This window comes from Pinus tabuliformis, chromosome 6 (assembly GCF_031772625.1).
Source record: "Pinus tabuliformis cultivar Carrire ecotype Pingquan chromosome 6, CPIR1, whole genome shotgun sequence".
NCBI lineage: Eukaryota > Viridiplantae > Streptophyta > Pinopsida > Pinales > Pinaceae > Pinus > Pinus tabuliformis.
In genome coordinates, this window is record NC_142292.1 from 1,359,640,443 (window position 1) to 1,359,667,631 (window position 27,189).

Consider the following 27,189-nt stretch of genomic DNA (forward strand, 5'->3'; position numbering starts at 1 on the left):
CACTTTCATATTAACTACCAATTCTTACTATGTAGCTCCCTATCTGTTCCCCCTTCCCCTACTAAAAATATGTTAATAAATCTCCCTATGTACATATTACCATCCCCTGGCATTTTAGCCCTAGATATATCAGTTTGGGAAATGCCGAGTTCATCTGGGACTGAGCATTAGCCTACCGCGTCCTAACCCTGGGATTAGCTTGACATCTAGTTAAGTTAAATAACCTTTTTCTCACCCATTTACCCATAATGTTTCATCCCTTTTAACCCCTTACGCTCACAGGTTCAGGCTTAGTTTAAAAAATATTTGATTAAATTATGATCCCGGCGCTCAAACCCTGAAAAACCCATAAAAAACCCACTAAACCAAAGTCTAACCCCCCCCCTCGCGGCATCATACAAATTCGAATATTCGCGCGGGCCCCGTCCATTATCCCTCCGTCGCCTCATCTGTTCCGCCAGCCGTCCGATCACCCGCGCCACAGATCTACGGTGGGCGGGTCTTCTCATCTCCGAAGCCGCTGAGGGTTAACGTCCGGGAGATTGGTGGTTTTCCCGCCGTACTCCTGCCACGCATCGCCCTCCCGGCTGTGGTGGAGCCCCCTCTGCCAAAACCACCTACGCGGAAATGAGATGCATCCGAAACTGGATACTGCTCTCCCCCCTCCTGCGTCAGCTTGACGTCACCCTGCCACGTCACCATCCCGCGTCGGCCTCCTGCCACCGTGTCCTTGCCATGTAGCTGCCACTGTACTACTACATCACCTCCTCCGCTGTACCGCCACATCACCCGGCCGTACTACTGACGTCACCCTGCCATGTCACCGTTGTACTAGGACCCACCACTGACGTCACCATCAAAAAGTGCAAAAGGCACAAATCGCAGCCTAGGAAGCCCAGAATCAGAATCTGAGGTAGTTTTTCATGCACGATTAGCACCATGGCTACAGGAAATAGGCCAAAATGGAAAGCCCCTCACCGCTCGGCCTCCAGTAAGCCCAAAAGGCGCAAAATGACCAGAATTTCTTCGCGAGGCATACAGAAAGGGGCAAACACAATTTTTAAAGAAACAGAGGGCTGAGCAGCAGCCATAAAAGGTCGATAGGACAGTCTAAAGCACTCAGGAGACATTAAAGAGGCCAGGTTCAGCACCAAAGTGTATCAGAGGAAAGATGAAACGGCAAAGAGTATCGGTTCAGCAACATCAAAGCAGGTGAAAATTATAAGCCTCCATCAAAGTCAGTAGAGCAGTTAAGGCCATTTAAAAACTTATATGGTCAGGATTAGTGCACATTAATGGCACCGAACAGTAGTAGAATCAAGTTAGAGGTGGAGATAAAAGACAAATCATAGTTATTACAGAAAGACTGCACCAAGCCACCCAGGACAGACATTAACTCAGTTTGATACAGCTGCCCTCAGCGCAGCTCAAAGATATTTTCATGCATTTATTTCTGGATAAGATTAGGTTAAAGTAATCATTTTCTTTTTACCCTTGTTTAGGTCGGCTGTAATAGATTAATTTTGGATAATTTTCCCTATTTATATGACCCTTTGCTTTGTAAAAAGGGTTGGTTGGTTGATAATCTTCATTAGAGACTCGCACTGTGTCTGAGATGTTTTACTTAATCAAAGATTGTTGAAAAGCTTTGGAGGAATGATTGTCTGCTTTGTGTCTAATGGTTTGAAGAATTGAATGTGGAATTCTTGTGCTGCAGTATGAATCAATAAGTGTTCCTTACCTCTGTTATTTCAATTTCACATATGCTCAAGTCACTGAACAAAGGATTGGTTTAGAATTTTCTTAGCTGCACTCTATGCTCAGTTTCTGTGGCTTTTTAATGTTTTCCTCTTGATTTAGGCATAAATATGAATTCTGTTATGGCTCATGTTTGATCTATTTCACATATGAATGACTGTTATCTAGGAATTCTTAGTTGCTCCTAGATAGGGCTCATTTATCTTCCTTCTGCTAACCTGAATGAGAGATTCTGAATTGCCCCTCATTCCTTAGCCTTTAATCCATCTCTTTTACCTTGAAAGATTGTTTCATATGCAGCTGTCTTGCTCCATAATTCCCTCTTGTGACCAGGAAAACACATCAACAGTCCTACTCCTTGACTCCACGCCCAATGTCTCTAAAACTTTCATGCTATCTCTACCTCTTTACTTGAAAGCATCATCCTTCCCACCAATATCAAAACAAAACCACTTGAACTCGATAACTAGCCTAAAAACCTTATCAACAAAGCTAAATCAGACAGAGAGAGCCCTCTCTGATTGCAGGTGGTCTAGAACCTACAGTCTAAAGATTGGTCTGTGGTTACCTCGGCCGTATCCTTTTGAGCTGACCAGAAGGACAACCTGAGTGTTAACATAATGGCGACTCCATTGGGGAACATCCTCAGTTAATTTCACAAATCAAGTTGGAAAAACTCCATGGGAACAAAAATCAGTTGTTCAAGTGCTATCTATTCTTTAAAACTACAGATGAAGTCTGAATGTCGACCAGGAAGCCTTTGAAACTATTCTTGCTTTGCATTTACAGCAGTAAATAAATGCTGCTTCAGTCAATCTTCATGTTAGTTTTAAACTGCAGATAGATGTTCCAAAAATTTGATTAGTTCCTTGCTAATTCTAAAAAAACATTCACAGAAAATACCAAAACAAATTAGAATCTAGCTCCCAAAAAGAATTCTCGTTATACTAGGTCAAATCCAGACCCAAATCCCTCGGCTGCTTTTGAAAATATGAACTTAATCCCAAAGATCCTTAGGAAGCAAGAACAAAGCGAAGATTTTGCTGATAATAGTCCTGAAGCAGTTCACACAAGCAATGTTCCAACCCCTGTCAAAGTTTTATTTCGTTCAACCCCTGCTTCCCTTTGTTCATCATCTACTTCCCAAAGCACTCCTTCCACAACTCCATTCACTACACATACTCCCATTACCACTACTGTTGTTACAGCTGTTCCAGTTGTCCCTCTTGTTCCTATTGTTCCACCTATCCCTGTGAATATGGCTAATAGATATGCACCCCTGCAATTACCTGCAAATCCTGGGGCTATGCCTCAGGATTATCAAACTAAAATCACATATTTTGATGGAACTGGTACTTGCACAGCCCTTCAACATACCAAGAAGATGCAAGACTATTTTGAGAACTACGAAATAGATGATGATAGTGTGAGAATGAAAATTTTTGTTCAAAGTTTAACAGGTGATGTAAGAACTTGGTTCAAATCACTTGCTCCAAATTCTATAACCACTCCGGATGAGCTTTATCAATCCTTTACCAACAGATGGGAAAAAAAGAAAGACCCATTGCACATACTAGCTAAATACGATACAATAAAAAGAGGCCCTCAAGAGTCTGTCCTAGATTACTGTGCAAGATTCAACAATGTCTATAATGCAATACCATAGAACCTAAGACCTCCACCTGACCTTTCCTTGTATAAATTCCCTGATGCATTCGACCCGGATATGGCATACCAGTTAAAAGAAAGATCCCCTCAAACCCTTGAAGACATGCAAAATGTTGCTGTTAGCGTAGAGGCTAACCTAATTGCCAAAAGAAACAGAGCTAGAATGGAGAGAAGAACCACCTTCAAAGAAGAACCCTCAGCCTTAGATCAGAAAATTGATGCTATTATCAGTGGCATGCAAAGGCTGGGAGACAGAGTAGAAAGTGTTGAGAGGAAATCATCATGGGAAGGAAAACAGTCCAATACCATAAGGAACCCAAATTTTAGGAAAACGCAGAACACAAATGCTGGTAGGTCTAGCCCAGACCATGATATAGGACCCCATTTTCATGAAAATTATGCAGAAGCATCTACATCTAGTGAGCCCACAGAGGACACTCACATGAACTTAGTGGATTCAAGGGCTGAGCAACAAATTTTCCTAACTCGTTGGCCCAGGCATTAAAGGTACAACCCCTTGCCTCGATCCATGACATCGAGCGCATGCGTATTAATCCAGACTAAGATGAGCATGACTTTAATCAATTTCAGACTAAGTCTAGTGAGTCTTTTGATTTTAAACAAGGCTATGATACTGTTGTCTATGAGGTCCACAAACAATATAAGCCGAGAACTAGGACCACTGATATTTCTGAACCTAGCAAACTAAAGGATGGCAAACAACCCAACAAGACTAAAGGCAAGGCCGTCATAACAGAACCAGCTGATATACCTGTCCCAAACCTGCATCAAGTGACTGTAGAGGACATAACAAAAATGCAGCCTTTTATTGATCAACCTCTGCCACCTTCTTCCTCGAAAGAGAATTTGAACAGCATTCCAAAAAGCCCTCCTAAAACAGAAAAACCGCAGGCAATTACTTCCCTTAACGCTGATAAAAAAGACTGAATTTCTAATACTCCAATGGAAAAAGGGAAACCTGCCTCTCACAATACTAAAACTGAATCTGAAAAATCATTTGACTTAGAGGCAGAAATAGGTAAATTGAAGATATCCATCCCCTTGTCTGAACTTACTAAACATGATGTGTATAGGCAACAAATTCAAAGATCACTTCAAATGCCAGAAGTCAAGGATGATGTCAATATTCTTGATGATCAGCCTGAGCTACTATTCGGTCCAGAAGTTAATGGAAAATCAACATATGTATATGTCTTACCCTTTTATGTCAGTTTACATATACATGACAAAGTCCTGCACAATGTTATGTTTGACTCAGGTGCCTCACACAACGTTATGCCCAAATCTCTAATGGAAAAACTGAACCTTGATGTTACAAGACCCTACAAAGATCTATTCTCCTTTGACTCAAGTCAAGTCAAGTGTTTAGGCCTCATAAAAGACCTGTGTGTCTCCTTAGTCCAATTTCCTAACAAGACAATCCTCATGGATGTGGTGGTTGCTGACATTCCACCAAAGTATGGCATGCTATTGTCAAGATCTTGGGGAGTAAAACTCCAAGGATCCCTCCAGTTAGATCTCTCTTATGCCACTATATCTGTCTTTGGGCAACCAAAGAGACTATATAGAGAAACACTGATGAAGTATGTGGTAACTAGTGAAAGCCAACCTGAAAATTTTCCCATTTACTCAATCCATTCTGATATGGATTCTTTTATTTTATTTAATGATGAAACAAGTCCTCCCATTGATGGCAAGCCGTTGCCTTTAGAACTGAACACACACATCAATGAAGAATTAGTTGCCCATACTGATGAAACTGTCAAAATAGTTAATGCAACCAGCATGCTAGAAGAACCTCCCCAAACAGAAAATTCAAATCTGTCCACTGCAAGAATGACTGAAACTCTTGACACTAACCAAAAGCTGGAAATCACATGGTATTTATAGTTTGATGGCTCTGTCAACAAGTTAGGAGCATGGGCAGGTGTCTGGATTCACAATACACATAACAATCATGTAGAAGGCCATGCCTATAGACTAAATTTAAAATGCACCAATAACATGGTAGAGTATGAGGCTCTCCTCCTAGGCCTTAAACTACTCAAGGCTCTAGGAGCTTCAAAAGTGTCCATTTTAGGTGACTCCGATTTAATCATACAACAGATGAAAGGTAACTTTGTTACCAATGACAATAGAATGAGGGCCTATAGGACTGCTGCCACTAGTATACTCAATGCATTCACTGAATCCATGCTTGCCACGATTTCAAGAGAGCATAACATTCATGCACACAGCCTAGCCACTTTTGCTAGTACATGCAAGCTCCCCTTTGAGCCAAATCACCATTTTACTGTTGAGATAAAACATAGGCCTGCTGTCCCAAATAATGTTAAAGATTGGCAAGTGTTCGAAAATGATGCCCAGATTAACAATTTCCTCACTCTTCAGCATGAGTTTTCAAAAATTAACATTGACATAGATGCTATGACGGATGAACAACAGAAAACAAATGAAATTCAGCAGGCTGTAACACCTATAACAACCAAACGAATGCTGAACCCAACTGTTTTTGATAATACAAACATAGAAAAGCTGAAACAGATGCATTGGAAAGAAATAGCCGAAATAGAGGCCGAGATCGTTGATCTAAAAGATAACCTTCTCCCTACTGGCCTCACTCCGTTAGAAGATATGTTTGATGCTAATTATGTTCCCAAGAAGCCAAAAATGCAACCCCTAAACGTTGCTGTAGAGGAACATAACATCGGAACAACAGAGAAGCCCAAAATGATCAAATTATCCAAAAATTTGCCACCTGATCAAAAGCCTAAATATGTTGATTTATTCAAAGAATTCCACGATGTATTTGCTTGGAGTTATGAGGACTTGAAGTCCTATGACACCTCAGTAATCCAACACACCATTCCCTTAAAACCAAACCAAAAGCCCTTCAAGCAGAAACTGAGGAAAATCAATCCCATGCTTCTCCCTCTGATTGAAAAGGAAGTGAAAAGAATGTTTGAAGCAGGTATCATAGCACCCATCAGATTTTCTGAATGGGTATCCAATCTTGTTCCCACAAGAAAGAAGACAGGTGAGATTAGGCTATGTGTAGACCTAAGAAATTTAAACCAAGTCTCCCTAAAATACCACTACCCCTTGCCCAAAATGAATCATATTCTGCAGAGAGTAGTGGGGTCATCTAGAATTTCTTTGCTAGATGGCTTTTCAGGTTTCAATCAAATACTGGTTCACTCGGATGACCAAGACAAGACTACCTTTACCACACCATGGGGAACATTTAAGTATGTGAAGATGCCTTTCGGACTTAAAAATGCTGGTGCTACCTTTCAAAGGGCAATGGATATTGCATTTTCCAAGGAAATACATGATTTCCTAGTTGTCTACCTTGATGACTTAACCCCCTTCTCCAAATCTGATCAAGAGCACCTAAAACATTTGAGGCAAATATTCATGACATGTAGGAAATATGGCATTTCCTTGAACCCCAAGAAGTCCCTCTTCGGCCTTGAAGAAGGCAAGCTTCTTGGCCATATCATATCAAAAGATGGGATTAGAATTGATCCTGAAAGAATCCAAGCCATCCTCCAAATCCCATATCCAAGGAACATAAAAGAGTTGCAAGCATTCCTTGGGAAGATCAACTTCCTAAGGAGATTTATCCCAAATCTAGCTGAGCTGATAAGACTGTTAAGCAACATGTTAAAAAAGGATGCCAAGGTAAGATGGTCTCTTGAAACCAAACAAGACTTTGAGGGCATAAAATCTGCCTTAACCCAAGCCCCTATCCTCACAAGTCCACAATTTGATAGGGACTTTATCATATTTTATTTTGCATCTGATCCACAATTTGATAGGGACTTTATCATATTTTATTTTGCATCTGATCACACCATAGCTGCTATCCTTTTGCAAAAGGATGATCAGGGAAATGAAAATCCAATTGCATTTTTCAGCTGAGCCTTAAGAGATGCCCCTGTGAACTACCAAATCATGGAAAAGCAGGCCTATGCCCTTGTTAAGGCCATCAAGGATTTCAGAGTCTACATTTTATATTCACATGTGATTGTCTATGTGCCAAATGCTGTTGTAAAAGACATATTAACCCAAGAGGGATTAGAGGGCAAAAGAGGCAAATGGATTGCAAACATCCTTGAATATGACATAGAAATAAAACCAACCAAGCTCATAAAGGGACAAGGTTTAGCCAAACTGATGTCCGAAACAAACTTTCAAGCCTTAGACATTAACCAATTGGACAATGAACAGGAGCTGGCGACTCCACAGATCAGTGAAACCTTTTTGCAATCCCCATGGTATGCTGATATATGCTTTGTATTGTTAAACCTGTTTGCTCCCCCAGGATTGTCCAGAACCAAGAAAAGATTTTTAAAGATGAAAGCTTCGAAGTTTTGTGTCATAGATGGTGCTTTATTTTGGAAAAATCATGAAGGTATATTGCTTAATTGTTTAACCATGAGTGAAACTAACAACGTCATGAAAGAATTCCATGCAGGTGACTGTGGAGGACATCTATATTGGAAGTCCACTGCTGATAAAATTTTAAGGGCTGGTTTCTATTGGCCCTCTCTTTTTGCAGATATAAAGAAATTTTCCATTTCATGTCACAAATGCCAAATCTTTGAGGGCAAAAGAAAGTTGTTGCCCCTGCCCCTTAAACCCATCTCAACTGAAAAGCCTTTTCAACAATGGGGTCTTGACTTCATTGGAGAAATCCATCCCTCCTCCTCAGGCCAGCACAAGTGGATTCTAACGGCCACCAACTATTTCACTAAGTGGGTTGAAGCCATCCCATGCAGGCAAGCCAATGACACCATCATTATCCAATTCCTTGAGTGCAATATCCTTTCTAGATTTGGCTGCCCTAAGAAGATCATTACTGACAATGCCACTGCTTTCAAATCCAAAAGCATGATCAAATTTTGCCATAAATTTCATATTACCTTGGGCCACTCTACGGCCTATTACCCTCAAGGTAATGGCTTGGCCGAATCCTCAAATAAAAGTCTAATTAATATTATCAATAAGATCTTAGAAGAAAACAAGAAGAACTGGCATAAAAAGCTCACAAATGCCCTATGGGCAGACAGAATTTCAACCAAGAAATCCATTGGGATGAGCCCTTATGAGCTAGTATATGGCATGGAGGCCAGATTTCCTTCATCTTTGGGCATCCCTACTATCAAACTGTTACAGGAGATTCAGGCTGAACCAAATCACATTCAACGAAGAATCAATCAGACCATTCATCTTCAGCAAACCAGAGAGCAAGTCTATGATAGAGCTCAAATTTTGCAAGAAAAGCTCAAAAAGATGTTTGATAAGAGAGCTAAGGCTGAGGATTTCTACATTGGTGACTAAGTTCTAAGATGGGATTCACGAAGAGAAGACAAGGGAAAACATGCAAAATTTGATTTTTTATGGAAAGGGCCATTTGTTATTTCTGTTGTTCAGGGGAATAACACATATTTTCTCAAATCTCTAGAGGGCAGCACTGCTAAGGAAGGCCCTATTAATGGTTGAATGTTAAAACATTACCATCATCCCTTTTAAAAGGATATAATGCAGCTCTGTACATATTTCTTTGTACATTGATATTTGTATATATCAGCACTTTGTTTTTATTTTTTGTATAAGCAGTCTGAGTGTTAGAGGAGCAGCAGCAAAATTTGCGAAGACATAATTAATGCAAGAATTCCATTTTTAAGGCTCTATCTCTGCATTAATCTCTGCAAAACAGCAAGAGCAGCATTGTCATATCACAGAAATTCATGGTAAAAGCAAAACAGTGTGTAGCTTACAGTCTTCAGTCAAACAGTATCAATAGGAGAGGAGCAATCTTTCAGCAACTGTTTCTAGACCAGAGCTAAAAGAAACACATCAGTTTTGATCTATATTTTTCAATGGCACAATGCTCAAGCAATATTGTACATAACATTAAGCACGCAGAAGAAAGCAGGCGATGCTATATAGTTCACAGTAATTCAGTTGAGGAGAGAGCTGTTCATATTTCAAAGTTTCACACTCTTAACAGCCAACACAAAGAAGTTTTTTCAGTCTACAGCAACAATAGAAGATCAAGGTAGTCTGACCTGCTATTCTTAGCTTTTCACAAGGAAAATCCATCCCCAAGTGGAGCCACTGTTAGCCTCTTGTTGCAACAGGTGTTCATCTTTCATGATTGACATTTTTTACATGCCAAATATGTCATACTTTGCATGCTGCAATGCTCCATATTTCTAGAAAGAGGTCAAAGAAGAGGCCATGAAAGTGTCCCAGTCTAAATGCCACTGCTGTATTCCAATTTTCATGACTTAACCATTTTTTGAAGAACGTTCTGTTAAGGGAAGTCCAAACAGCTTAATCTTGGCTTCCCTAGGTTTCAATTTCTTGCTTTAGAAATAGAGAATGAATATCTGTCCAAACAGCTTAATCTTGGCAGATTTGTAGATAGGTAGAGAATCAAAGGAGCCCAACTACTTAATCTGGGCCCTTGGCAGAAATAAGTGCAGATTTAGATGGGAGGGCAGTCAAAAGAAAAATTGTAAAGCAGGGTCTGCAAGTCTAAGTTCACCCAAACCAAAAGAAGAAAAAATGTTAGGTAAGTAGGCTGGGTAGGTAGTTTTGAGGTTGCAGAATGTTGATTTATGATAAATTTTGTGTTTCAAAGTGATATTTTACTATAGATCACAATTGTAAGGCAGTTTTTCATTTGGAGTAGGTCAAGCGAGGCATGTCTAAACTCCCCCTTCTTCTAATTCCCTAAATCGCTCACTAACTTCCCTGAAGAGGTCAAGATCTGCTTGAGCCTCTCAGTTTCATCATGTTTCATAAAACATTTGCCTAAGTAGAGATCTAATTTACTTAGGAGTGCTGATATCTCTTCTACAAGTTCTATCCCCACTAATAGCCTAAAGATTCACATACTTAGTGCTTTCTTCACACTTTCATATTAACTACCAATTCTTACTATGTAGCTCCCTATCTGTTCCCCCTTCCCCTACTAAAAATATGTTAATAAATCTCCCTATGTACATATTCCCATCCCCTGGCATTTTAGCCTTAGATATATCAATTTGGGAAATGCCGAGTTCATCTAGGACTCAGCATTAGCCTACCGCGTCCTAACCCTGGGATTAGCTTGACATCTGGTTAAGTTAAATAACCTTTTTCTCACCCCTTTACCCATAATGTTTCATCCCTTTTAACCCCTCACGCTCACAGGTTCGGGCTTAGTTTAAAAAATATTTGATTAAATTATGATCCCGGCACTCAAACCTTGAAAAACCCACAAAAAACCCACTAAACCAAAGTCTAACCCCCCCCGCGGCATCATACAAATTCGAATATTCACGCGGGCCCCGTCCATTATCCCTCCGCCGCCTCATCTGTTCCGCCAGCCGTCCGATCGCCCGCGCCACAGATCTACGGTGGGCGGGTCTTCTCATCTCCGAAGCTGCTGAGGGTTAACGCCCGGGAGATCGGCGGTTTTCCCGCCGTACTCCCGCCACGCGTCGCCCTCCTGGCTGTGGCGGAGCCCCCTCTGCCGAAACCACCTACGCGGAAAGGTGGTGCGCCCGAAACCGGATACCGCTTCTCCCCCTCCTGCGTCAGCTTGACGTCACCCTGCCACATCACCATCCCGCGTCGGCCTCCTGCCACCGTGTCCTTGCCACGTAGCTGCCACTGTACTACCACGTCACCTCCTCCACCGTACTGCCACGTCACCCGGCCGTACTGCTGATGTCACCCCGCTGACGTCACCCTACCACGTCACCGCCATACTGGGACCCACTGCTGACGTCATGCCAACGTCACTGTCAAAAAGTGCGAAAGTCGCAAATCACAGCCTAGGAAGCCCGGAATCAGAATTTGAGGCAGTTTTTCATGCGCGATTAGCACCTAGCGCTAATCGCGCATGGCTACGGGAATAGGCCGAAATGGAAATCCCCTCACCGCTCAGCCTCCAATAGGCCCAAAAGGCGCAAAATGACCAAAATTTCTTCGCGAGTCATATAGAAAGGGGCAAACACAATTTTTAAAGCAACAGAAGGCCGAGCAGCAGTCATAAAAGGTCGATAGGACAGTCTAAAGCACTCAGAAGACATTAAAGAGGCTAGGTTCAGCGCCAAAGTGTATCAGAGGAAAGATGAAGCGGAAAAGAGTATCAGTTCAACAACATCAATGCAGGTGAAAATTAAAAGCCTCCATCAAAGTCAGCAGAGCAGTTAAGGCCATTTAAAAACTTATCTGGTCGGGATTAGTGCACATTAAGGTTGGGATTAGTGCACATTAATGGCACTGAACAACAGCAGAATCAAGTTAGAGGTGGAGATAAAAGACAAATCACAGTTATTACAGAAAGACTGCACCAAGCCACCCAGGACAGACATTAACTCAGTTTGATACAACTGCCCTCAACGCAGCTCAAAGATATTTTCATGCATTTATTTTTTGATAATATTAGGTTAAAGTAATCATTTTCTTTTTACACCTGTTTAGGTCGGTTGTAATAGATTAATTTTGGATAATTTTCCCTATTTATACGACCCTCTGCATTGTAAAAAGGGTTGGTTGGTTGATAATCTTCATTAGAGACTCGCACTGTATCTGAGATGTTTTACTTAATCAAAGATTGCTGAAAAGCTTTGGAGGAATGACTGTCTGCTTTGTGTCTAATGGTTTGAAGAATTGAATGTGGAATTCTTGTGCTGTAGTATGAATCAATAAGTGTTCCTTACCTCTGTTATTTCAATTTCACATATGCTCAAGGAACAAAGGATTGGTTTAGAATTTTCTTAGCTGCACTCTGTGCTCAGTTTCTGTGGCTTTTTAATGTTTTCCTCTTGATTTAGGCATAAATATGAATTCTGTAATGGCTCGTGTTTGATCTATTTCACATATGAATGACTGTTATCTAGGAATTCTTAGCTGCTCCTAGATAGGGATCATTTATCTTCCTTCTGCTAACCTGAATGAGAGATTCTTAATTGGCCCTCATTCCTTAGCCTTTAATCCATCTCTTTTACCTTGAAATATTGTTTCATATGCAGTTTTCTTGCTCCATAATTCCCTCTTGTGACCAGGAAAACGCACCAGTAGTCATACTCCTTGACTCCACGCCCAATGGTTCTAAAACTTTCATGCTATCTCTGCCTCTTTACTTGAAAGCATCATCCTTCCCACCAAAATCAAAACAAAACCCCTTGAACTCGATAACTAGCCTAAAAACCTTATCAACAAAGCTAAATCAGAAAGAGAGAGCCCTCTCTGATTGGAGGTGGGCTAGAACCTGCAGTCCAAAGATTGGTCTATTTTTACCTCAGCCGTATCCTTTTGAGCTGACCAAAAGGACAACTTGAGTGATAACAGTTAACATGGTTGAAAATGGTCAACCAAGGTTAATTAAGGTCAACCATGATCAACCATGGCCAAGCATGGTCAATTGTGGTCAACCAAGATCAACCATGGTAAAACATGATCAACCAAGATTAATTATGGTCAATAATGGTCAACTAATATGAATATGGTTAGAATGGTCGAATATTGTCAAGCAACATCAACCATGATTAACCATGGTTGATCATGATCAACAATGTTTGAGCATGGTTAACTATGATCAACAATGATCAACCATAATTGTCAATTAAGATTTCTATGGTTAGAATCATTGAACATGGTCAACCAAGGTCTATATGGTTGAATATGTTAAACCATAATGGTCAATCAAGGTCTCTATGGTCAACCATGGTTAACCATGATTAACAATGGTCAACCATGGTCCACCATGGTTAACCATGATCAACTATGGTAAACCATGAACAACCATGGCCAACCATGATCAACTATGGTAAACCGTGAAAAACCATGGCCAACCATGCTTAACCATGATCAACCATTTTCAACCAAAATCAACCATGGTCAAACATGGTTGAGTATGGTACCCATTGTCAACCATGGTCAAACATGGTTGAGTATGGTACCCATTGTCAACCATGGTAAACCATTGTCAATGAGAACACGTCAGCATTAACTATTGTCAACTATGGTAACCATATTAAATCATTGTTGAATATGGTCAACCATGGTCAACCATGGTTGATTATTAATATTAACTTGGATAGATCACCCATGGTTAACCAAGATCAACATGGTTAACCAAGGTCGACCATGGTCAACCATGATCGACCATGGTCAACCATAATGGTGAACCATGATCAACCATAATGGTGAACCATGATCAGCCATGGTCAACCAAGGTCAATTAAGATCAACATGGTTAACATGGTCGCACATCCTCAACCAAGGTCAACTAAGGTCAACCATGGTGAACAATGGTCAAGCATGATCAACCATGGTCAACCGTAATTGTAACAGCCCTAGGTTATGTAATAAAATTAATAAAGGAAAAATAAGACCAAGACCATGGGGCACGTATTCTAAGATGAATATTGGGAAAAACATCCTAGTGTGGGTGTTCACTTGGTTTTTTATGGCTAAGGGAAATTGGAAAAGGATTTGGAAAGGCAAAGAGGCATTAATTGGCATTTTATTTATGAAAAAAATGGAAATTAGGAGAAAATGAAGGTGAAAGGTCACAGGTTGCATGCGAGGAGGAAAATGAAGGGAAAATGATGGAAAATGATGAAAATAGTGGCCACACTAATAAAAAGGATTTTGGGGATCAATTCACAACCTTTTGTGAGTTCATTTTTGGAGCTCTTTCTTCATTCTCTCTCTCAAACACTTAGAGAATTCTTGGAGCACACTAGCATTGGAGGAAGGAGGGAAAAGGAAGGACAATAAATCAAGGGAAGCAAAGATCAAGCAAGGAAGAGTGGGATAAATTGGCTACATTGGGATTACCTGTAGGTATCGAGTTCCATGTATGATTTCCTTTCTAGTTTTGGCACACATGGTACATGCATGTGTGTTCTCGGTTCTCTTGTTGTCATTCACATGGGTTTTTCCAGGTGTGATAGTGGTATTCATTGCTCGATTTCCAATTCTAGATAGCCATCGTGTGATGTTGTTTCTCTTACTTGGTTGAGCTAGATTTCTGGATGGTTTCGAAACTGAGTGGGGTGGTCTCAGAAAATAGCAAAAGCCCTAGGAATCCCTTGAACAATAATGGTCAAATACACAGTAAAGCCTTGTTGTGAATACCCTCTTTGGGCCTATAAATCCCTTGAAGGATAATGGAGGGATGCACGGTAAATCCTAGAGGGTGGATGTGGACAAATTTCTCACAGTTTAGGTGGAGATATATGGAGGCATCCATGATTATATGAGCCTAGTGATCTATGGACCAGTATATGGTGGGATTGTGGTAAACCCTGGTAGTGTATGTTTCTTTTTTAAGCCTAAAAATTTCTTGTGGGATTGTGGTAACACCTGGTTATATAGATTAGGCTTTCTGACCTAGGAATCTTTGACCAATATTGGATAGATATATAGTAAAGCCTGAGGAAGCCCTAATCAGTTTTGTTGTCAGTACCACAATCATCCTTAGAATATGGCACAAAGTTGATTGGCTAAAAGAAAGATTTGGTTCAACACAATATATGGTCGAGTGGTACGTGCAAGTCCCTGACTTGGTTGGCCTTTTCATATGTTCATAAGAGCTATTTTCCTCATGTTTTCCATGTGTAAATGTACTTGTTATTATCTAGTTTTAATGGTTGTGCTATCATTGTTATTATGTTGGTTGTACGATGGTTATAAGCATGGTTTATGACATACTTTGTTATGGATCTCATCATGTTTTGATTATTAAATGAAATTTTAATGAATGTATCACCTAATAGATGGTAATGCAGATATCGTGAGAGGGCATCAACCACTCTTGACAAATCCCTGATAAGTATAAGGTCCCTATGTACAAATGTGTTTATATGACCAATATATTACATATTTATGATGTGTTTGACAAAACGTTTATCATGGTTAAGATGACTATGGTTAGCTCCTTATTCAAGTTTCGCGTCAGAGGCCATGTCTTCTTGTTAGTTATCATTTCTGATAATTTCATCAAGTTATGGGTAGAGGCCTGAGTCCTAGCCTTGAACAAGTGGTTCAAATTTTGCGGTTGTAGGCACATAACCGCCTGAAAAAGGCTTCAGTCACATGGATTCCTTTCTGTGGAAGCGACAGGAGAGTTTCAGTCACTCAAAGGGCTTGTCATGGGAGTTTTTATGGGTCTAACTCAACAAAAATTAATCTAACTCAAAGGTTGGGCACCTGGAGTGGTTGGTTAGACCCTGGGGGTCCTATAGCTCCTGAGAAAGGTCAATTTGGTGTTTGGTATGTTGATTCCACTTCCTTAACTATACATGGGGAGTTGAATCATATCATAGTAACTCTTCCTTACTTTTTTATGCTGGTGGACCGATTAGCTTGGGTAAATGTACGAGGAGGGTGTTACAGAGTGGTATCAGAGTGGGTTCAGTTCCCTTTGGGCGGTTTTTGGTTTTTGTTCTCTTTGGGTGATATCTGATACGACAAAGTGGTATCAAAGCATGGTTCACCCCTTGGAATGGATGGGAAGAATGTTTTTATCATGCATACATGTCGATTGCTTATGTGTTATTTATGCTTCTGGTCTATATATTTGTTGCGTATTCATGTTGGTGGTCATTGTTGCAGTTGTGTCGCCATCTGGAAGTTGATGGTGTTGTTGTTGGATGTGGTCGTCATGAGTGCATGTCGGTTATGCATTTGCTATGCATGTTAGTTCCTATATGTCGTTATGAATACATTGTCATGGCTATGGTATATCTATGCATGGTAATTGGATAATGGTTGAAATGATGTCTATTTACTTATATGCCTATGATTATACATGTCTTGTGCTAATCTAGTTGATCTTATAGACGAGATATCCTGCCCTAAGATATACTGAGGTATGTGAATTTTGTATATATTTTGGTTTAGCTAGCATGTTATACTTCTGTAAGAAGATCAAATATGACTAGAAGGATGGTAGACTATAGTTCACAAGACTCTCCTTATAGATCAGATGAGCAACATGGTGATGGGTACTCTCCCAACATAGCAGACACATCGACAAGTTTGAAGGGAGAAGTAAGAAGTCACAAAGAAGATAATGAAAATATCATTTAGGAATGGGAGAAACAAGCAGAGGTTAATGAAACTATCCTTCATAGTTTATTAGACTTGCATAGATAGGGTCTGCTTAAGGTCAGCCATGGGCAGGAGGATAGGACTAATGAGGCATATGGCAGTAGGTCTTATGGTGGACACAAGTCAGATAGAGATGAGACGGGTTCTTGGATATACCTGATAGGAGAGGTGATGGACACATGTTCTATTCTATCTCTGGTTCCAACAGGTACCATGTTCATCATCATTATCATCCTTACAAGAGGAATGATAGGGGATTTTTTCTAGATGAGTTCAAGAAAGAAAATCCAGCTACCTTTGATGGAGATTTGAAGAAGTCGGAAGATTCAAATATATGGTTACTCAGGATGAAGAAGTTATTTGAGTTGCATGATTACACAGAGAACATGAAGGTCTGAATAGTTATATTCAACCTCAAAGGAAAAGCATACATCTGATGGGAAGATGTGAAGTGGTTTAGAAACATTAGGATAGAAGAGTTGAGTTGGCATGAATTTAAGAGACTCTTCATGAAGAAATATTTCTCAGAGAGGTACTATGACAGTAAATCTAAGGAATTCTATGAGCTAAAGATGGGATCAATGATAGATGCGGAGTATATGAACAAGTTCCTATAGTTGATGAGGTATGTATTGTATATTAAGGATGAGAAAGCCAAAGTTCATAGTTTTTTTAGTGGATTACCATTAGCATTTAAAGATCAGATTGAGTATGATAGACCTTAGTCACATGAAGAAGTCATTGGGGAGCTGAAGCAACATTATGAGAAATCAAAGCATAAGAAAAAATCTTAACAACTTTGGAAAGGGAAAGAAAAACCTAAGGAAAAGTGGCCACCGAAGCGAACAAGACCTCAAGATGTAGGTGAGAAAGAGAATGTTGTTCCTTACAAGAGGTTTAATGTACTTGGACATGGAAATGGGTCACAGCCTGGAGAGAAGTAGAATAAAGGTGATGGTAAGGGACAATTGTAGCGTTGGATATGTGGAAAGAAGCATCTTAAGAGAGTTTTCCTGCAATATCAGGGTGGTAGGCCTCAAATTTAGAGTACACAGGAAGTGTAGATAGTTTGGAATGTTGAGAAGAGCATTTATAGGATCTATGCAGCATTAGATAATAGGTAGGAATATCACCAAACATCTATTATCGAGATGGACGATAAGTTTTGTGATCAAGTGGTTTCTATTTTGATTGAACCTAGATCCAATTATAGTTACATTAATCCTAACCTATTGGATAAGTGTGCTTTGAGTAAATAAGTGCATGTCAAATATTGGTTAGTGTAGTTGGATACAAGTACAAAGAAAATCATTCATCATTAGTGTTTTCGGGAAAAGTGTCTATTCAGAACGACCCTATCCCACAGGGTTGTGACAGTGACCTCAGAAACAAACAAGGAAAACTACTATTGTATTCTTCTTTATGAACTATAAACGAAGATGATTAAGATGAACCGACCTGTGTCTTGCGCTAGTTGTTCAATCCAATCTATGCTCTCTTTGTCAGCTTCCACCGATCTGCTCCCTCACTTGCCCAGCGTCACCAAGTTCCTGCAAGTTCACAGAAGAGAGAAACTACACAAAGACATAGATTTATGTTCATAAAAAGCTTAGGATCAGATTTAAGCTAAACATACAAATATAACACACATCAGATATACAAGCATGTAGGAGAAACTCAAGTAGTTTTATTGATAAAACAAGAAGATCCAGGAGGAGTTACAACCGATGAGTCCTGATGCAGCATCAGCCTCCCAGCATAGAATCCCTTCTTCACCTCCAACAAAGCATAAATCACCCAATACTTTGGTGTCAATCACAAAAGCAACATCAATTCTCTGCAATATACAAAATTCCAGCCTCTGGATCTCTTGATGAGGGATCCATATATAGATGTATGCAAAGAGGATGAGTCATCCCATGAGTTGATTAGTGGCTTCTCTCTGTCAGTTCTTGCTTCCACTTGGAGAGTGAGAGCCTCTTACTCATCACTGGTCGAATTCAGTGAGGCAAGTGTCATTGGAGAATATTCTGGAAGCTTCCATTGTCTCTCCACCTCGTTGAATGACTCTGCCACTTGTCATCTCCCGCTCAACGCACCCTGGTAGTGCATTCATGTGCGTTGCAACGCACCTAGCCAATGTATTTGGGTGCTTTGCAATGCATCCAGCTAGTGGAGCATCTGAATTGATCCTGATTTGACTAGTTTTGAGCAGTTTCTGGTGGAGAACTTCCGGGAGAAGCTGTAATTTGTTGGCCTTGTTTCTTTAGGAGCTGGAACAACATCTTTAGGGACTTAGGATCCCTTGGTTTATGGAAATTTCATGCTTATAGCTATAAGGCACAAAAATGTCTATAACAGTTTCCCCCTAAAGTATGAGGCCGTTTATCGGGTGAAATGATTTATTAGGAGGATCCGAAGTTCTTCTGATGCTGGGGAGGAGACCTGTAATAAGATACAATACAATACATTATTTTCATACTGTTTTCATGATCTAGCTGAGGCGGGCATTCCCATGCTCAGCTTTATAAATTCATTTTCATGTACATAGGACAGACAATCGTCTGATGGTAGACTGATGATTCTGGTGAAGTCATCATCCTTTTGGTAGGATGATTATCTGTGCTGCAATGCTGTACATTTCAATGTCTTTATTTTTCCTGAATATATATCACACCCCGGATGGATGAAACTAGATCTGGGGTCTTCAATCTCGTCCGATCTTCACTCTAAGTACAAGTCGATCCATGTGAGAAATGTTTTGAAGTCGAACATGGAAAGACATCGCTTGATTACCAGCCAATGATGTAAACTGTTAACAAGCACGAGAGGAATCACCGATAATGATAATGACCCTCAAGGTACTGCAGTACAATTCACGTGGTGTGAATAAAGGACTTGGCGTCGAACACCATGCAAAATCTTTCGGTCGAAGGTCATTGATGTATACCTGTCGCCGGAAGTGAGAAACTTGCCATTGAGGCATGCAAGCTTCAAAGTACTGAATGGGGTGTTCCTAGATCAACTTCTTGGATAATGAGCTGATGTCGACAAGAAGCGATCCGTCAAAGGAGGGCCTTAATGAATCCCACATCAATGACACAGAACGGAGCAAATGATTTTGATGGAGGTGAAAACGATCTGATGATATATGGTTCAGGATGGCGGTCATGAAGGAATGAAGTATAATGTATGGTAGTGGATGGAACACAGGTGACTTCTCTGGATGACTTCTCTTGAACATGTCGGCGACACTTGTGTGATGGATCGGTAGCATTTACCCCAAATGTGGATGGTATGGCGTGACCATGGTGATGTGACCGGTGAATGAAACAACCCAACCCGACTCAAGCACGGAGTGGAAGTGTCATGTTCAAGAGCGACTTGCTACCAATAAAGATTCTTTGAGTTTACTTCCCAATTTTTCCCCAGTCATTTCTGACCAGTACCTCTTTATTTTTGTCAAGCTTGAGGAGGATAACATATGCTTGTTTTATAATTTGCCCTTCGGGCAAACCCATCGCTATGTTTTAACGAGCCTAGCGATAGTGAAACTCGCTCTCGTCTAAAGACAAGTTTGTCGCTATTAATCTTTTTAACGAGTTGAACAACAAAGATAACTCGGTCCTTTTCATTTTTAGAGAGTCTGAAAAGGTACGTAAAGGTAACTCCGAAATTCCTTTTTCGTCATCTAATCCCTTAAGTCCGAAAAAGTATAAAATAATACAGAAGGGATGAATTTTCGATAGTTTTAACGAGTCGAACAAAACAAGCGCTCAATATTTTTGTGCAATAATCCCTCAGGTCCAAAAATATTAAAATCTAGAGGAGGGATAGCACTTCCTGTTGCTTTAACGAGCTGGAAGGCCAAAACTCGGCAATCTTTTCATATTTTACGAGTCAGATGAAAAGAGCTTAAAGGAGACTCATCTTTTGAGGAACGAGTGATAAAACGAGTAGCAGCTGATTCCAGGTAAGGTTTGGAATTTTCCAATCACGGCAGTGTCACAAGGATGGCTAGTGAAATCACTCTTCGCAGCTGTTCCTCAAAATGGGTAAACAATCAAATGGAGGTGAATGATCGGCCAATGGAAAAGTGGAGGTGATGGTGCAAACACGACCAAGGCTTTAATGGCTGAAATCTTCATTCACGGTGGTTATTTACCGGAGGATAGTTCATTTTTTAATGAGCTTAAACGCGGGTGGAAACACTTGCTCATGTCTTATGTTTATTTTTTAACGAGCTTGAACTATGTGCTAAAACTGCTCGATTAATCCAGTCATATGATAAGAATGTCTCACCGAAGATGCCATTTTTTATGGAGCTTGCACCTTACAAAGCTTTGCCCCGCATCCTTTCTTTATGCAAGTTAGGTGACGACTAATCCTACGAGTTTAAAGGGTTAGCCTACGGGTTTAAAGGGAGGACCTAAAAATTTAAAAAATAAATAGTCGCCCTTTGCTTGCACTCCAAAAGGTTTGCATGCCCCCAGGTATAAAACAGAGTTTCAAAGTTACCCCTCAATTTGTAGACAAAACATTTGTTCTATCAGGAGAGGCCTACCTCTTACAGGTTACCCAAAGATTGCTCTATTCGCGGTGCAAACAAAACACTTCTTCGGCGATGTCTACCGAAATAGACAAAGGTGAGTGGCGAGATCAACCAACTCTCATAACTTTGACAAGAGAATCTTATTCTAGAACAACCCCTCTTCCAATCACGGACGGGGTACGGACTAGTCATATTCTCCCGCGGAAACCTACTCTATACCCGAAGTTTTCCTGCCGAAGCAGACCAGGATGCATGCCCCCTGGGTTTCAGTCATATCCTTCCGGATTACTCGCGCTCATCGGGAGGACGGACTGGGACTTGAGACATTTCTTGCGTGAAGAGACCATTTAGGGATGGTATATGACTATTTGCGATGCGTGATCCGGGGAATGAAAGTTGGTCCACGAGCTTGACCACTCTTCCTTCGTGCGGAAAACACATTACTCTAAAGAGTGAGGAGACGATGGCTCCCATGCAATAAATATAGCCTCATCCAAGGAGTAGGTTATAATCCAAGGGTCCTTGAATGACCATGACGTTCAGGCGAACTGTCTTCCCTCTCAATGTTATGGTCACATCGGGAAGGATCCCTAAAGGTCGACTGGTTCCTTTATCAAAGCCTGTCAGATTTCTCATTTCAGGCAACAGCGATGGCAAACCAAGCGCTTTCCAAGCAATAGAGGAAAGGATACTCACAGAGGCCCCTTCATCTATGATGGTACCAACCATGACCATTCTATATATTTGAACGATAATTCGGAATGGTATGCTTGCTGGCAAACGGGGTCTGCCTAGTTGATTCCAGTCGAAGGATACAACTAGGTTGCTTGGAGGTGGGACCGAGTAGACGGCCGGGTATGGCTCTGATGAACTTCCTTCCTGTGGTAAAGGAATGGGTGGATTTCCCCCATGTTCGTCGGAGTCTGTGTTGATGAAAAGAATTTGGACGGTGTCATCCTTATCCTCTTCAGTGACTGTATCATTCGAAGATAAAACCTATGAAGGCAAAACCGGGTCAACTGCCGCCTCGACCTTTTGACTTTCATCTGGTATGGATTCAGTTGGTTTATCCTCAATGATAGACGCTTCAATCCGACCACTTGAGCGGGCCAGCTGGGTTCTCAACTAGTGACGGACTCGGCAAGAGTTTTTTATATCCAGGAGGAAGTCGTAACGGTGAAACCGGATGATCATCCAAAACTCTTTTAGCCTCGTCTAAGAAGGGACAATGGTGGAGGGCATGGTCGCCTTCACACAGTCTACAGGGAAATCTAGCTTTCCTTTTTTGTCCTGGGGCTTCACTTTCACTAGTTGACGGTGTGCTTTCAACATGATCTCCAGAGGTTGATGACACCGGATTGTGCAAATGAGGAGACCAGTCCCTTAGTATCCGGGGGATGCAAGGACAATCTCTGTGAAAGTGGTCTCCTCTACAAATGACACATGGCGATTTAGGCCTGGTTGGTGCTGTGTGTGGATTTTCATTAGACAACACTCATTTTCCTTTATTCGCCTTTGGCTCCTTCTTCTTTTTGTCTTTCTTCTTCTTTTCTTTCTTCTCCTTAGGAACTTGGTTTTTAGCTTTACCAGTCTCGTCAAGCGAAGAGGAAGGAAGAGAGGAAGAATTAGAAGAAGTAGAAGGTTGGTGGGTAACTCTGGACTCGTCTAACTGCTGATTCGATTGCTCAGGAATGGTGGTGTTCTGAACGACATTGGTTGAGAAGAGCCAAACTGGCAAGCCAATTGTCAGTCCTGGAAGTGACAATGTGGCCATATGGGGCGCACCAACATCTCCCCAAGAGGAGAAGGGACTAGGATTTCCACCAAGGGGAATTCCTTGGTTGGTAGGCTCCATTTTCTCAACCTAAAGATCAACGCAGGAAAAGGGTATGAATATTCCGCTTAAAATAAATTTTAACACGCTTTGACACAACTTTGTTTTTTCAGTTTTAAAGAGTCGAGAAAAAACAAAAGATGACTCTAGTCTCCTTCGATTTTTAATGAGCCTGAAGTGACAAGTGCTCAGATGGACCTTTTCCGTTAAGGAGTCTGAAAAGGAATGACATGGACTGCTCTGGAGGTCTAGGCAGAGGGAGTGCCAAACCAATCACAAAACCGCAGAATACTTTTTAGGGTACAGGCGGTCAATCCTCCCGAATGCTGTGTTCAGTGCATTACGACCAGTAGGGCGGCCGACACGGCTTCCTATGGTTAAAGATTTTATGCCTATAGGGGTCTCCCAATATATACTCGACGATACGTGGGAGCACAAGTCCGTACTGGCACTTATCGTCTCAAAGTGGAGGAATCACCCAACCAACAGTGAGGACAACAGTTACCAGGCTTTACGACGCCGGAATACGTCTCTAGCCTAGACCTCTAGATGTTGTGTGTTAAGTTACAAAGCGTTGTTAAGTTCATTGAATTTATTTTAGGTTGATCTTTCTTAGAAGTTTTCCTTTTGGGTTCACCATGAGATGTAGATGTAATTCCTAAAATGCAGTCTAAAGATGATAAGCAAGCTTTTCTCTTTTCAGCAATGAAAATCCTAGCTACAAGGGGAAAAGAAAGACACAATCTTTTCTCAAAGAGCAAAGAGCACACTCTAAATGCACTTTTCCTAAATCAACCCATACAAACTGTCAATATGCAAATGCACTTGTGCATGTATTTTTTTTTCACTTTCTTAATATTGATGCTTAAAAAGAAAGTTGTTGTACAAATTTGAATTCGATTCCAAGTGAAAAACACAAACAAGCTTCTTTTCGAAATCAAAAGGTAGAGACGATTACGACACTTTATGATTTTGAAGTAAACACTTGTGTTGACACTAGAAATTCACCAATTCAAGCCAAAGGCAAAAATAAAAGCGTGATCAACTGTCAACAGCAAATAAACTTTCTCCTAAGATCAAAAACAACACTTACGACAGATCTAGATCTAAGGGCGACAGTATGATCAGTTTACTTTTGCAATGGAAAACTGTAAATGACGTAATAAATACACAAAAACAAATACAGTTTCTTTTATACAACTGAGGCGAAATTAAGGCAAAGAAAAGGGGCTTTCAGACAGACAAACACACTGATCACAGGCTGCAAAAATCAGAGGAAAAAATGGAAAAAGTGAGCAAATAACCTCAGCTAGGCAGGGCTAGGCTGATCAACGCACCTGCTACACAGAGAAATTGAATTGCAACGCAGGTAGCCCTCTCAGGAACTGCGCTGAAATGCAGAGTCTCTTCACAGAGCCTGCGCTGAAGCAGAAACGAGAACTTTCTCTGGGTTCTGGGTCACGGTTTGCAGTTTAATCTATGGTTTTTGGCCGGATAAAAAGCAATCAAATGTGCACAATCAAAGGGTTGATTTACAAGAGGTTTGAGAGCTATCACAAAGGGTAATCAGATCATTTGTGAGTCAAGTGTTCAGATCATAAATAGGCCCAGTGAATGGACTAGAGTAGCAGATGTCTACTTTGCATTTGTAAATGGCAAATGCAGTTCGATTCGCCACTCCTAAGTTTATGAGATGAACAACAATAGAAACACAAATAAACTAACTAGACACGATCCCCAGTGGAGTCGCCATTTTGTTTTCGGGAAAAGTGTCTATTCAGAACGACCCTATCCCACAGGGTTGTGACAGTGACCTCAGAAACAAACAAGGAAAACTACTCTTGTATTCTTCTTTATGAACTATAAACGAAGATGATTAAGATGAACCGACCTATGTCTTGTGCTAGTTGTTCGATCCAATCTATCCTCCCTTTGTCAGCTTCCACCGATCTGCTCCCTCACTTGCCCAGTGTCACCAAGTTCCTGCAAGTTCACAGAAGAGAGAAACTACACAAAGACATAGATTTATGTTCATAAAAAGCTTAGGATCAGATTTAAGCTAAACATACAAATATAACACACATCAGATATACAAGCATGTAGGAGAAACTCAAGTAGTTTTATTGATAAAACAAGAAGATCCAGGAGGAGTTACAACCGATGAGTCCTGATGCAGCATTAGCCTCCCAGCATAGAATCCCTTCTTCACCTCCAACAAAGCATAAATCACCCAATACTCTGGTGTCAATCACAAAACCAATAGCAATTCTCTGCAATATACAAAATTCCAGCCTTTGGATCTCTTGGTAAGGGATCCATATATAGATGTATGCAAAGAGGATGAGTCATCCCATTAGTTGATTAGTGGCTTCTCTCTGTCAGTTCTTGCTTCCACTTGGAGACTGAGAGCCTCTTACTCATCACTGGTCGAATTCAGTGAGGCAAGTGTCATTGGAGAAGATTCTGGAAGCTTCCATTGTCTCTCCACCTCGTTGAATGACTCTGCCACTTGTCATCTCCCGCTCAACGCAACCTGGTAGTGCATTCAAGTGCGTTGCAACGCACCTAGCCAGTGTATTTGGGTGCTTTGCAACACAGCCAGCTAGTGGAGCATCTGAATTGATCCTGATTTGACTAGTTTTGAGCAGTTTCTGGTGGAGAACTTCCGGGAGAAGCTGTAATTTGTTGGCCTTGTTTCTTTAGGAGCTGGAACAACATCTTTAGGGACTTAGGATCCCTTGGTTTATGGACATTTCATGCTTATAGCTGTAAGGCACAAAAATGTCTATAACAATTAGGTAAGATATTGTGCATTTGATTTGAATGGTATGCCTATATTAGTGCATTTTAATGTACTTCCATTGGAACCGTATAGTATGATATTGGGTATGGACTGGTTGTATCATGACAAGACTAATGTGGATTGTTGTGACAAGGCTATTGAGTGGTTGGATGACAATGGAGAACAGAGGACCTTACATGGTAATAAAAAGTAAACATTAGATAGGATGGTTACAACTATGCATGAAAATGGCAGTCATAGGATTTAAGGGTGTGTATTATTTATAGTTTATATTTCTAGCGATATAGGTAAGGATGTTTAGGATGCGGAGGTATTGAGAAGGTAGCCGATTTTACAACAATTTGAGGATGTATTTACTGCAGAGATTTCAAAGTTTCTGCCTCACAGGGAAGTGGACTTTTCCATTGAGTTGGTACCAGGGGTAGCACCAGCATCAAAGGCACCATACAGGATGAGAACACCAGAGTTGGTAGAATTGAAGTTACAATTGAAAGAAATTCTTGACAAGGGATACATTAGGCCAAGCATGTCACCTTGGGGTGCACCAATATTATTTGTGAAGAAGGATGGTACTCTTAGGTTATGCATTGATTACAGGAAGTTGAACAAGGTAACCATCAAGAACATGTATCTATTTCCAAGGATTGATGACTTATTTGACAAGTTGAAGTGAACAACAGTGTTCTCGAAGATTGATCTAAGATTTAAATATCGTCAGGTATGCATCAAAGAAGAGGATATTTACAAGACTGCTTTTCGGTCCATATATGGGAATTATGAGTTTATTGTACTTCCATTTGGTTTGACTAATGCTCCAATTATTTTTATGTGCTTGATGAATAGTGTGTTGCATCCTTATCTGGACAAGTTTTTTATTGTGTTCGTTGATGATATATTGATATATTCTAAGAATGAGGAAGAGCATGCCAAACACTTGGAAACATTGTTGAGATTGATAAGAGAGAATCAATTGTATGCCAAGCTTATCAAGTGCAGTTTCTTTCAGATAGAGGTACATTACTTGGGACTTGTTGTCTCCAAGGAAGGCATAGTAGTGGATCTCGACAATATGCAAGTTATCATGCAATGGGCAACTCCTAGGAATGTGGATGAGGTAAGGTAATTTATGGGGTTAGCAGGTTACTACAGGAAGTTCATTAGGAACTTCTCATGGATTTCATATACTATCACATCATTGTAGTGAAAAGGGAAGAAATTTAAATGGAAAGAGGAATATGTAGCAAGTTTTGAGAAACTGAAGCAGTTGTTGACAAATGCTCCAGTTCTCAAGATTGCGGATTCAAATAAAGAATTTGTAGCATGTACAAATGTTTGAAAGAGAGTGATTCATGGAGTCCTTATGTAGGAAGGACAAGTAGTGTGCTATGAATCAAGGAAATTGAATAAGCACGTGAGAAAAACTAT